Source organism: Crocodylus porosus, unplaced genomic scaffold (genome assembly GCF_001723895.1).
Source record: "Crocodylus porosus isolate Cpor-Errol unplaced genomic scaffold, CroPor_comp1, whole genome shotgun sequence".
NCBI lineage: Eukaryota > Metazoa > Chordata > Crocodylia > Crocodylidae > Crocodylus > Crocodylus porosus.
The window spans coordinates 56,541,011-56,554,525 of NW_017728918.1; the positions used below are offsets into that span (position 1 = coordinate 56,541,011).

Genomic DNA, 13,515 nt, shown 5'->3' on the forward strand with positions numbered 1-13,515 from the left:
AAAGCTCATGCATCTCATAATTAGTTAGTCTGTAAGGTGCAACACAGACTTTCTTCCTGACTTAAGACTAACACATCTTCCTTTCTGTGCCTGGAGATAGTATTGTAGGCACACTACACACATGGAAGAAATAAGAGCTAGATAAACTAAAATTACATAATAGAGGAAAAACAGGAAAATCTATCCTGGGAAAAATAAGATCATATTTTAATCTGTAAACTCTCTGTTTTGCATTGTAATTGTGCATTTAACAAGTATATAAAACCCAAAACAGCAGGTAGAAACTGCTTGAATCATACGTTTAGGTGACAGTAAAATAAATGAGGTCATGACAATGCAATGCCTAAAATGGATTTGTTGCAAGCTGTGCTCTTCCCCTCATTTAAAACTAAATTCTCCCAGCTGGATTTACTTCTGCAACCCCCAGTCACTGCAATGACATGAAGTGATTGCAGGGTTGTTTTTTTAAGCCAATATGAACTTTCTGATAAGCTTTAAAAATAAACAATTAAATATATACAAATATTGAAGTCTCACATGCCCATCTCTCTACTTATTTTAAGTAAGTGAGCCATGGCAAGAAATGCAGAAATTAAAAAGCTGGATTCAAATCCTGCTGGCCTTTCCTCATGTCAGGGAAGTAGTCGTATTTATGCAAATATACCGATTAAAACTGAAAGCAATTAAACACTACTGACATGGATTGGAGAAAAGCAGAGCTGGAAGGGATCTCACACCCTCATCTAGTTTCACCCCACACTCAAGCCAGGATTATCTCCAATTAAGCCATCCTAGCCAGGTGTCTGTCCAAACTGCTGTTGAAAGTTTCCAGGGATGGAGATTCCACCTCTCTAGGCAGTCTGTTCCACTGCTTGACCATGCTCATGGTCAGAAAGTTCATTCTAATCTCCAACCCAAATTTCCTCTGCTACAGCGAGGCCGCTACTCCTAGTCCTGTCCCCTGTGGCCAGAGAAATACCCATCTCCATCTTTTCCTTAACCTACCTTTTGGTGTTGTTAAGATGCTATCAAATTTCCCCTCAGTTGTCTCTTCTCCAGGCTAAGCAGCCCTAGCTCACTCAGCCTCTCTTTTTAAGTCATATTCCCCAGGTCTCCAATCAGTTTTGTTGCTCTAAGGGCCAGGCCAGATTTAGACTCTGCTTGCAATGTCAGCTGTTCTATTGCCTGGATTTCAAGCCTTTCGCCTCTTAATGGTAAGTGCAATCTTTGGACTCACTACAGAGTACAAGTTATTAACTGTTTAACTTTGACCATAGGCAAAGGGCTGCATAACTGATTTGCTTGCTGGTTTGGAACAAACCTGTTCCCAAGCCCCTCTGTAGCAGAGAACAAATATGTTTCTGTCTTGTGGATCACATTTCCCTATCTCCACCATTCCTTGGGAACAGGGGTGCTAAAGACATGGCCCACAAAACTATATCATGAGCCAACAGATGTATTGCCATGCCTGTCACCAGGCCTTGCTTTTTTCAGATAGCCAGCAGCAGCTTCTGCCTGGCCCTGGGCTGAGTGCTTGACTCTGGCCTGTCCTACAGTACCCGTTCTGGACCCACCCCAGCCACAATGAGCAGATGGGCAAAAGCTGCTGCTGGGCACCAGGAAAAAGTGGGAACAGGTGGCAGCAGCAGCCATGTCCCCCTCACTGCAGCCGCCCAGAACATGGCTCCACCCTGCTACCCCGCCAGGTGCAGGGGCCTGGGGCAGCAGCAATGGGGAGGAGCCGCAGGACAGCTCCTGTGGGGGTCTGGCTACCATACCTGGCATCAGGTCCCACTTTTTCCTAGTGCCCAGCGCAACAGCTTCTGCCTGGCTGCCACTGCTGTTCATCATGGCTGGGGCGGTGGGTCTGGAGCAGGTGCTGCAGGGATCCCAACCCCCTCTCAGGGCAGGCCAAGGCCAGGCACTCAGCCCAGAGCTCAGGCCCTGCCTGTAGGGGCCCATGCCAGTCTCCACGGGGCCCGCGCCTGTGACACAGCAGCTGGAAGGAGCCATGAAATGGCAGTGTGGGCACGCCGTGCCACGGGCGGGATGGCACCTGGGCCGGGCGGCACGCTGTATCTGCCCGCCCGAGGGGGGCACCTCAGCAGTGACATGAGGGAGCAATAGTATCAAGCTGCAGCAAGGGCCGTTTCGGTGAAATCAGATAAAACGCTCCCGGGAGGAGGGCACTGAAGCGGGGGAACCGGCTACCCAGAGAGGTGGTGCCATCTCCATCCTTGCCGGTAGACACAGCCTCGAGGGGAGGGGGCTACTCCTGCTCCGAGCAGCGGGTGCCTCGGGGGATGCCCCGAGCTCAGTGCGCGGGCCTGCCTCTCAGCTTCCAGCGGCGCCGGCCTGGCTCGCCTCCCCAGCCTTAGCTCGGGACCACGAGACAGCCCCGCACACCCACGCTCGGGCCCGGCCTGGCCAGACCTGCCCGCTTCCGCCCCACGCGCCGCGTTACTCACAGGGCCGCCGCGGCTCAGCTAGGCGCCGGAGGCGGAGCTGCCCCACGTGCCATGGCCTCTGCCCCGCCCCGCCGAGATGGCGGTCGCGGCCCCCGGCTGGGGGGGTGGGGCGTGGTGCCGATGGGGTCTCGCCGCAACTCCGCGCCGCAGCGGCGCGGTGGGACTCTTCGTGTAGAGGAAGCGGGCTCAGCCTCTTTGCCTCGTGAGTGGCGCGGGGCCCGTCCGCAGCCAGATGTGGGCCTGGGCCCCAGGCCCCGTGTCGCCTCAAGTGGGCTCTTTGAGCCAGGGTGGGTCCCAGGAGCCCTGTGCCGCCTCTACCTGGCCCCACATGCCAGGGGTTGGGGCTTTGGGGATCCTGTGCTCCCTCAGCCTGGCGCCGTGTGCTGGGGCCGAGCCCCGCGCGCTAGCCCTAGTGCCAGGGCACAGCCTGTGGGGCACCCCGGGGCCCTGCAGGTGGAGGGTTGTGGCTCTGTGACAAGCTGGCCGGGGCTAGATCTGGCCCACCTGGTCTAGACACATAGTGGTGTTAGTCTGAACTCAAGGAGTAGGCAGGGGCACCTTAAGGACTAACCAGTGTATGCATGTATCTGTAGCTATATGTATCAGATGCACATATACTTCATCACAACATCTGATCAAGTTGGTGAAGGGAGCTTCAGCTCACAAAAACTTGTGCTACCTATAAACATGTGCACACACACTGGGGTTAGTCTACAAGGGGCAAATTTACCCTGCTTTCAGTTTTAGTCTAGCCAGGACCTATAGCGCTGTATAGTCGGGGTAGCAAATGTACTGTCCCAAGCTGTGTTATCTGGCCCGTGGGGCTCCTGGAGGGGCTGGGAATTTGTGGAAGAAGTGAATAGGCATGGGGCCCACTACTGAAATCTGAGGTAAAGAGTGCTGCACTGGCAATGTGTGTCAGCTGGGGAAATAAACTACAGCCACATTAATCCTCATGGCTGCTGCTTGCTCCAGCACATCAGAAACTGGCCCATGAGGACCACCACAGTCTAGATCCAGGCTGATTGAATTTGATGCCCCTGCTACAGAGCTAAATGAAAGGCATCAGGTATCTCAACCATAGTTTCAGTGAGGCAGTGAAACACTATAGTCTCCCATATGCAGTATAATGTCAAATGTATGAGGCAAAGATATTTTTTGGTGGTCTCTCATCTGGGAAAGAAACTACCTCCCTGAGGAAGGGACATTTGTACTCAAAAGCTTGTTTAACAATTCTGCACTATGTAGTTGGTCCAATAAAACAGCTCACCAAAAAATCATTGCCTCTTGTATGTTTCCTGGGCTAACACTGCTAGAACACGCCAACCCTACTACAAACTTAAGTGAAACCGTTTGTTATGGATCAGTTCAACAAATCAAAATGAAAACTTCGATTCAGGAATATCACAATGTTTCCCTGAACTAAAAAATGCTGAAATAAAATGTTCTCTCTGAATCAAAATTTTAAGAACTTTATAACCCATTTTGGGTTTAATTATAAGAATGTCATATTTTTATTTTCTTTTAGGCCTGTAGGCAAAACTTAATATACTTGAAAGTTGTTAGTTTAATAGTTTCATGCTTATTCAGAAAGAAACCACAGTAGGAGAAGGAAGGAGCAAGGCCAGGGTATGGTTGTCAGACTATGAAGGGATATGGGAAGGGTTGGTTCTTTCCTGGAAAAAAAATTAAGGGTGCTTTCCCCCATAATACACAATTTTATGTAGACTAAGTAAGTTCATTTGAATATTTACAAACAAATACTGTATTTACTTGATTCTAACATGGGGCAAAAGCTCATTTTAGAATTGAGTATGAGTGTGGTGGTAGGGCAGATAGCTGTTGTGGTTCAGGCTCCAGGCCCTACCAGGGGTCAAGGCCACAGCTCCTGCTAAATGGAAGGCACAGCTTCTGCATTGCTTCTGCACCCTACCATCTCTCCCTACAGCCTCATCTCCCCACGTCTCCCCCCACAGCTTCTGTTCCCCTGTCTCATCCCCCTTCTCTCTCCCTCCACTTACCTTGCTGTGCACCGGCAGGCTCCATGCACACTGCAGCCTGGGGCACTAAGCATTACCCTGATCCAGCCCTGTATCAAGTGGTATACAGCCCTCACAGCTGCTATCAAGAATGGGATGGGCCCATGCTCAGTCCCCCAGGCTAGAAGCAGGGTGGAGTCTGCCAATGTGAAGTAAAGATAAGGCATAAGGGAAGCAGGGAACAGACACTGGGGGGAGGGGCAGAAGGGGGAGCAGAGGCAAGGGTAAAAGCAGGGCTTGAGGCTGGGAGGGGGCAATTAGGGGGCAGGCAAAAGGATGGGATAAGCTACTTGGTCATCTCTGCCATTTCCTCACTTTAGCAGGGGGGATATGAATTAAAGATGACATTCAAAAATTAGATTTTATCTGTGGAAAATTGTAACAAATTTCTAAATTTTCTGTGTATAGTATCTAATTATTGGGGGGGGGGTCATCTTAGAGTAAATATAGTAATTTGTACATAAACTTTAGTTTAAAATAAGGATGATCTCCTATCTTCTAATTCAGTACATCTATTCCCAGGTTACAGAGTCCTGTAAGAAGGAGAGAAGTTGAGCTCCCTCTCACTCACTGTTTCAACATCTGTGGAGACTGAGATGAAATCAGGGTTACCTGCCAAGAAAGGACAGGCTATGGCAGGGCTGTCCAATTTCTAAGCAGACAGGGGCCATGGGCCCTCTTGAATGCACCAATGGGGCTGCATGCTGATGGGCTGCAGTAGTGCAAGCCACAGGCCCCCTGGGCTACATGCCACATGCGTGTCCCAGCCTTAACCGCAGCTCCCCAGTCATAGGCTCCTCTGCTGTAATACACCACATTGCACCCTGGGGCAGGGTTAGGGAGTAGAGCCAGAGAAGGGAAGACAAGCATGAAGACCTCAGTTGCTGCTGCTACAGCTGTAGAGAGGGGTGAGGTATAAGCGTAGGTGGAAGCCCAGAGGATACAAATTAACCCTAAGAGAGTTGCATGTAGCCCCAGGCCTCCGGTTGGATCACCGTGGCTTATATCACAATATTAAGGACTGTTCCACAAAATTCAGAGCAGGTGACTCCTCTGGATGGGAACCTATAGGAACCACTTAACTTGTTTTATACATATATATCTCCCTAAGGGCCACAGGTTTTTTAATGGTGATCTAATGGACTTTTTCTCAGCTTTATGTCACAAATTACTTCTGCTATCAGGTATCACAGCTGTCTCTGATTTCCTTGTCACTCATAGTAAAGTTTGATTGGTACCTTTTGTCTTGCATTAAAAAAATTCTGCTCTAGGGCAGTGGTCTCCAAACTCTTTTGATCGCGCACCCCTACCAGTAAAAAGTTTTTGAGCATGCACCCCCAATATATGTATATTTATATAAATATAACTCTAAATTTATATAACCCTATATTTATATAAATATAAATAGAAGTTCTAATATTTTCTTCCCGCACCCCAGTGGATTGTCTTGTGCACCCCCTGGGGTGCGCGCACCCCAGTTTGGAGACCACTGCTCTAGGGGAAGCAAAAGTCAAAACAAGCAATGGGCCCACCCACTAATTTTTCTGTTGTGTACCATAGTGTTCCTTTGTCAGTCTGAGCAAATGTGAACTGTATTTAAGAATAGCATTAATAAGCATATTTGGACTGATCATTTTCAAGAGTTGAACAATAGTATATAAATTTAAACTTTATTTCAGGCAGTCTTGACTGAGATATGTGGAGACACTTTTAAGGAGTCACACTAGCTACGAGCTGGAGCAGTGCAGAATACAGTAATGCATACATCAGTGCATTGATTAACAGGGCAAGTGTTATATGTTTATTATTTTTGACAAGCTGCAAAGGATTTTTTTCATTTACTTTTCATTTTAGTGAATGAAAAATCCTTCACTAAAAGGAATCAAAACAAGCAAACAAAAAACCCCTTTCTCCTTTAGGTTTTCTAACTCTTTTAGGTTTTTAGACCCAAATTCCCTCTCTTTGTGTCTAAAAACCAAAATTCTCAGAGTTTAAACAAACTTGTGGTTTGTCTGATGGCATTTATGCTTCATCATAGCTGTTTGGCTCATGCATCCCTTACCTTTCTTTTCTATGTTTTAGCTGGTTGAGGCTGGTTTTGTTGGAGGCCAACAGTTTTCATGCACTCCTGGTCACACAAGTGAGTCACTATGACAAACAGTGAAGAGCAGGACAAGAATTTACAGCAATATGCAGTTGCTCACTTTAGGTATGTTTTAATCCTGCATGTTATAATAGTTTAAAATGAATTAGTGCAGTAAATTGAAAGAGACTACACTGGATGGCTTTCCATTGTTACTGATCGGATTAGCAGAAACAGGGATTTAAATTTATATGCGAATCATGTAAGAGTACTACCCACTTTTTTAAACTGAGTATTGTCCTGATTTCTGGGGCCTTGTCTGTACAAGAGAATTGTACTGATTAGCTAAATTGGTTTAAAAACTTACTCAGTTAAATTGATACAACTCCACTGTGTGGACAACTTGAGCTAAATTGATAATCAAATACCCTTAACCTGAAATGAGTGTATCCATGTGAGAAACTTGCATTGATTTAAACCAAAATAGATGTGCTGTTCTGCCAACACTGATATGAAATCATGCTAGTTCAGTTTCTGTGTGCAGACAAAACACTAAATCAGTTTTCTTAAGTTGGCATGACTTTTAAATCTAGGCAATGCCTGCACAGACAAGAAGAATTTGAGCTCCTGACACCGGTTATTTCCTTATTGTGACAGAAATACAGTAAGTAGACACAAAAATATAGGCTATCATTTACCTACTGTAATTTATTACAAGTGAGTATACTTTTCAGCTGAAATATTGATGCAAAGCAAATTGAAGCTTATTGCTTTTGTATGCAGCTTTACTTTTGGAACTTATGTAGAACAGCTATGTGCAATTTTTCAGCCAGGTAGTATCATCACCCCAGATATTGTTTACAGCTCAGTGACTGTCTTAACTTCTCTCCATGTACACTAGATTAATTTTATGAGGAGTCTTTCTAGTAATTGCCAACAGACAAAAAAAGGGTAATTGCTAAAGCCAAAAAAGCTCCAAATCAGCACCAGTCCATCTGGGTTTTCTAAGATTGTCAGAAGGGGGTCACTTAGAACCTCTAGCTTTGAGACAACAGATGTAGTAGATAGAAGTAAGTGTAAAAGCAGCCAAGTGTAAAATGTGTTACTTATATTGTCCAGCGTTGAACCATTAACCCATTCTCTTAGTTCATTGGGAAGCTACTGTGATTTTTAACTTTTTGTATAAAAATGAGGTATCTCAACACTGATCTGTTATTTAACATTACTTTAATCTCTTTCCTGCTTCTATTACAATAGAACATAATTGCATATGAGATATCTGAGCTTAGGCATAAAAAGCAAAAAACATACATGGAAAATTATTATAGAACTAGATGGAAATGAATCCAATGGATTCTATAGAAATCACTGTAAAAATCCATAGAATTTAGTAAAGGATAATATTCTTTCTGTAGAGCTTTTTATCAATTCTATTTGATTCAATATCAGCATTCTATTTTTAAATTATTTAAGTTATTAGATTTTTAAGAAACTTCAGGAAAGACCTGTCAACTTCATCCCCACTAAATCCCATTGGGTGAAACTTTGCATATTGTAATTGCCAAGGAAAAGCCTTTCAAAAAGTGTATGATATAATTAGTTTTATTATTTGGTGGTGGTTTGCAGACATCAAGGGTTGGGTTTTTTTTGCTCTTTAGATTGAATATTGCTACAAGTGAAAGAAGCCCGAAAGTATAACAGTAGATGAGTAAGGGCCAGAGTGCAGCAGCTGGGGGAGGAAGTTATTTCACGACATGTAGCTAGTGGATATGTGTGTGTGAAAATTGCTAAATAGTATAACATATACTCTGCATCTCAGATGACTGTAATATCAGAGAAGTTGTGCCTTATAGTCCCACAGCTTTGCAAATAAGGTAGTCCTCCCTGTTCCAGAGAAAGCATTTCCCAATGCTAGGGACAGAAGTTGCATATAAACCGGTTTAAGTGATCAAAAACTCATTTAAACCTGTAACAAAACATAAGTTCACTGCACATAAACCAGTTTCAAAATGGCCAAAACCAGGCTGAGATAAACCTGGTTGAATGTAGTATCAGACTTAACCAGTTTATGGAACTTGTGTCCCAGACCCCTGTCTGATTTAAGTTAAATCAGAGTCCTCCAGCATGCTCTGCAGTCCTGGGCTGGGCTGGGCTGTCTGTTCCAGTCAAGCAGGGTTGGCTCTACCCTGCTTTTCCCTAGCCGGAGCTCTGGGTGGCTGATAAAGGGGTGGGAGTGGGAAACCCTGCTCTGGAGTGCTGACCGGTCTGCCTGCCAAAGAGGCAGCAGGCCCTGCACAGTGTCCCCAGCCTCCCGCTCCTTTTGTTGCTCCGGCGGCAGGAATGGGAGTGGGGCCAGACCCCAGTAGTCCAAGGGGGAGTGGGGACTGGTGCGGGGGGAGGGCATGTGGGCACCGATAGGCTCTGCTTGTGCTCTCAAGCCCTTGCACCTGGGCTGCAGTGGCCAGATGCCAGTAGCCTGAGGAGAAGTGGGGCGGTTTAATCCCCATATTGCAGGCATGGACACAGTGCCCTGGGCCAAGTGCCTCTGAGGAGTGGCCAACCAGCTGCAGGGAGGGGGCAGCGAGGGGGGATGTGACCTGACTGCAGGGGGCAGGGGGAGCCGGGGCTAGTTACAGAGCCTGACTCATTTCTGTCTTCCACTGTGGCAGCACAGACTGGGCAGGGGCAACCCCAGGGGATGGGGGGGTCAGTGCCCACCAGCTCCCACCTCCATCCCCGCACAGGGGGCCACAGTTTGCAGATGGGCTGCTGCAGCAACATGGCTCCCCGACCCCTTCCTTTCCTGGCGAAGACAGCATCGTGGTGGGTGGAGGTGAGGCACCTGTCACCCACTGCCTGCTCACAGTGGTGTTGGGTGCTCCAGGCATGCTACTGTGGGCCAAGGGCATGCACAGCAATGCGGGAAGGCAATGGTGAGCAAGCAATGGGTGACAGTTGCCTTACATCCATCTGCTGGAATGGTTTGCTCTGCTGCTGGGAGAGGGAGAGGGTGGGTAGCCAAAATGCAGCTGCAAGCTGCCTGCATACCATGGCCTCTGCATGGGGCTGGAGGCAGCAGGTGCTGACCCCTGTCCCCTGGGGCCACCCCAGCCCAGGCCATGCTGCTACAGATGGAGGCAGCAGTGAGTCAGGCTCTGTAACTAGGCTCGGTTCCCCTCACCCCCCTGCAGTCACGTCATATCCCCTCAGTGCGGTGGCAAGGAAGTTTGGTGCCTAGGGCAAAGCACTCAGCGGCAGCTCACCCTTGCCTCACACACAGATCTGGGGGGGCACATGCCCCACCCATGCTTGCCTAGGAGTGCATGCAGCAGTGGGAGCTACCCTACTCCCATCCCAATGCCCCCCTACCATAAACTACTCACGGCTCTGTCCCGTCCCAGCTCAGCAGTGTCTGTTAGTGCCCCTTCGCTTCGGTGCCTGGGGTGGTCACCCTGCTGGCCCCCCACTTCCTATGGCACTGCATCTCCCCCTTTCCACCCTCTCCCCACAGCCGACTGGCTGCTCCTCAGAGGGAATCTGTTCAGGGTGCTGTTTCAGTGCCCGCCACTGCTGCCCACAATGAGGAGATTAAACCCCTCCTCCCCCTCAGGCTACTGGTATCTGGTCGCTGTGGCCATGGGTGCATGGCCCCAGGTGCACAAGCAGACCTTATGGGTGCCCACACTGCCTGCCCCCTGCAATGGGAGGATTAAACCCCTGCTTCCCTGCAGGCTACTGGAGCCTGGCCCTGCCTCTGTTCCTGCTACCAGCCAGCCAGTGAACAGTAGTGGGGGAGCTGGGGACCCCTGACAGGGGCTGCTTCCCCTCTCCCCCTCTGGGCAGACCCCATCTTAGGGTTTAAACACCTCCCCATTCATACTCAGGCCTGTACAGACCTGGACATGCCCCTTCCCTCAACTTAGTTTCTCTCCAGCCGAGGACTCACTTTAGTTCCCCCCCAGCTTCTGGCATGACACTGCAGGCATGTGCCTGAATTTCCAGAGTCAAAAGTGAATGTGTTAGACTAACCTGCAAAGACTGAACCAATTGAGGCTCTGGCTTTTTGAATGCCTATCCCTAGCCCAGGAAACTAATTATTACCAGTTGTGTGTTAGTATTAGGATTACATAGTAATTCTCAAACAAGGTTCCACAGCCTGCTGTGGTGACTTAAGATCTTTTCAAGAGTGCCATGGGATGCTACATAATATTAGCACTGTTAGATGTACAAACATGATTAACAAGATAAACCCAGATATTTCAAATAAGAATTCATAGTGTTAAAAGCATTCTGACCTGTTCTGGTCTTTCTGCCTTCTTTTCAACAGAAGAATGCTCTGTTAAAAGAAGAGTGATCTATTATTTTTCTGTAATCAAAAATCAAGTGAAAACTAAGAGCTGACTTTTCCAAAGACGTGTCCTGAGTCTTGTGGGGTGCCTTGAGTCTACAAATATTGAGAACCACTGACATAAATGGAAAAATAAATTTGCATTGTGCAGTGTGTTTCAATGTGCAATGTTTGTTTTCTTTGAGTAACAGTTTATAAATGTTTGTCATTTATAAGGTGTATGAAAATCTTGCAGAAAGGAATATAAAAGATTAAGCAGTTTTCTGTGATTGTTTTTATTTGTACTGCAGTAAAATCCAGTCAGACAGACCAGGGTCACTTAGGATAGGTATCATACCAATGTATGGGAAGCCTGATCCTTTTTCCAAAAGGTCTTAGGTTTATTGTATAAACAGAAATTAGAAAAGATAAAAAAGGGCAATTATCAAATAATACAAGAATTGAGCAGTGCACAGAAAGAGATTTCTGCTCACAAACAATTTTTCATCATTTTTCAAGTTAGGAAGCATTTTTATCATCTGGCAAATGATCACATATGGCTTCTTTTAGCTTTAAATAAATTCATATATTTTACTTTACTGTGGTATGCTTAAAATGTTTTCTGTTATTAACTGACTGGCATGTTTTCTGTCAATCAGTGGCATGTCTAAGACAATGAATTGAAATGTGGGTTTTTCTTTATTCACATACGCATGGTCAAAAGTAATAGCAGAAGGCAGCAGAAGATATGATCAAACAGCAATTGCCATAATTTCAATTTATTTGCCAATGAGCTTTTAAGAGCTGACAAAAAATGCAGGCAGTGACTTACAGAGCACCACCATGTAATGATCAGAAATGACCTGTTTCCAATCTGTTTTTTTCCTGTTCTACTTACTAGCACAGCCTGTTTATTTGCATAATTGTGTTTGACAAAAGGCTGTATGCAAACAGAAGAACCTATTGTACTTAATTTCCTGTTGTTTTGGTCAACCATTATTTATGAATTAACATTGTGTATGCTTAACAGTTTCAGTTGAAAATATTTTGGAACCTAGAATCACAAAACAAGGATGAGAACGATGGTGGTGGTGGTGATGTCTTCCTTTCCTTTTATCCAGTAGTCTAGCAGTTAGGATATTCACCCAGGGGATAGGAGACTGATTCACTTGTTTTATCTTCGTAAGGGAGTCCAAACCCAGTGGTCTCACAAGAGTGCCCTAAACAGTAATCAGTAGGATCTTCTGCTCTCAGCTTAATTTTTTGATACTTTTACTAATTTTTGTGTTAGCTATGGTCTGTCACTTCCCAGGACAATATCCTAACCAACAGTCTAGAGTCTCTGTCTCTCTCTGGGTGGTTCAATGAATATCTATTTTTACACCAAATGGAATGACTCCTCCAACTGGAGAGAAATATGGTATGCAAGGGAAAAGTGCTCCATTATTTTTCCATAGTCAAAAATAAGTGAAAAATCAGAACTGTCATTTTTCTTTAGTCTGAAAAGGATGAGAACCACTAAAATGACTTCATGAGGTCCCTTTCAGCCCTACTTCCATATGATCTTAAGTCTTTGTTCTATACCAGAGGAAGACGTTCCTGTGTCACAAACACTAATGTACTTCATTTGAAGTTTAACAGTCATTTTTGTCAATCTGCATTACACATGAGCAGCACATGTAAAAAAATCTGGTCATACACTCCCCAGTAAGTAAAAAAACAAAAATCACCCAACCTTTTAATGAGAGCAAGAAGGAGCAAATAAAACTTATAGTGGCAATCTGTAATGTATATAGCAATTATTTTTCCTATTAAAATAGCATTTTGAAAGAAACAAATGGTGGGTAGCAAAGGTCTTCAACAAATAGCATTCCAATAGACAGGAACAACTGAAGATGAGTAAGGGAACTCATGAGAAAGTTTCACAAAATGTTATTGTTTGTTTGTTTGGTCTCACAACTAGGTGGACACATTTTATTTCACAAATGGTATTGTAACATTGCCACATTTGGATTTGATTTCTATGTTGGCTCTAATAACAGACTTTATTTTGAAATAGCACACTTTTTGCTGTTATGCTAGATTGGAATGAACATTTACATTTTTAAATTAAAAAATGCTGAGCCTCTATTATTCTGCATTGTCATAGGGAAATTCTGAGTTCAGATCCTACCTTGAATGGTGAATTCCTAGGCCAGTGGGGTAGAGGAAGTCAGCACACTCGGAACTGGGAAGAGAGCTAGCAGTTTTGGGCCAGTTCATCAATGATTTGGTGGACTTATGTCTTCTTCTGAACCTTCATATGCTAGGTGAAACGAGCATTATTATGCTGGCAGAAGTTTCTAAGTGTAGACTTTATGTTAGTGTCTTAGCTCCGCAAACACACAAGAATATCCATTGCAATATTTCTTATCTAGGAATAATAGCACTATTGGGATTTGGTCCACAGGATACATGATTTTGAGATCAGGGACCAGCCTTGGAAAGCTAAGGCTGCAACTGAACTCCAACTAGCTTTGAGCATCAAGGACAATAAAAAGTCCTTTTTCAGATATGTGGGGAGCCGGAGGAAAAGCAAGGGCAACATTGGACGCCTGC

At 45.5% G+C, this 13,515-nt stretch overlaps 1 long non-coding RNA gene across 1 annotated transcript in view; it reads left to right on the plus strand.

Annotated features, from left to right (window-relative positions):
• Positions 1-5,487: 5,487 nt before the first annotated feature.
• The window catches only part of LOC109312222, an 11,313-nt gene continuing 3,285 nt past the window's right edge, over positions 5,488-13,515 (plus strand). Inside the window, exons 1-2 of the long non-coding RNA XR_002101753.1 lie at positions 5,488-5,551; positions 6,590-6,716. This is a non-coding gene — a long non-coding RNA (uncharacterized LOC109312222). The remainder of the gene's footprint in view (positions 5,552-6,589; positions 6,717-13,515) is intronic.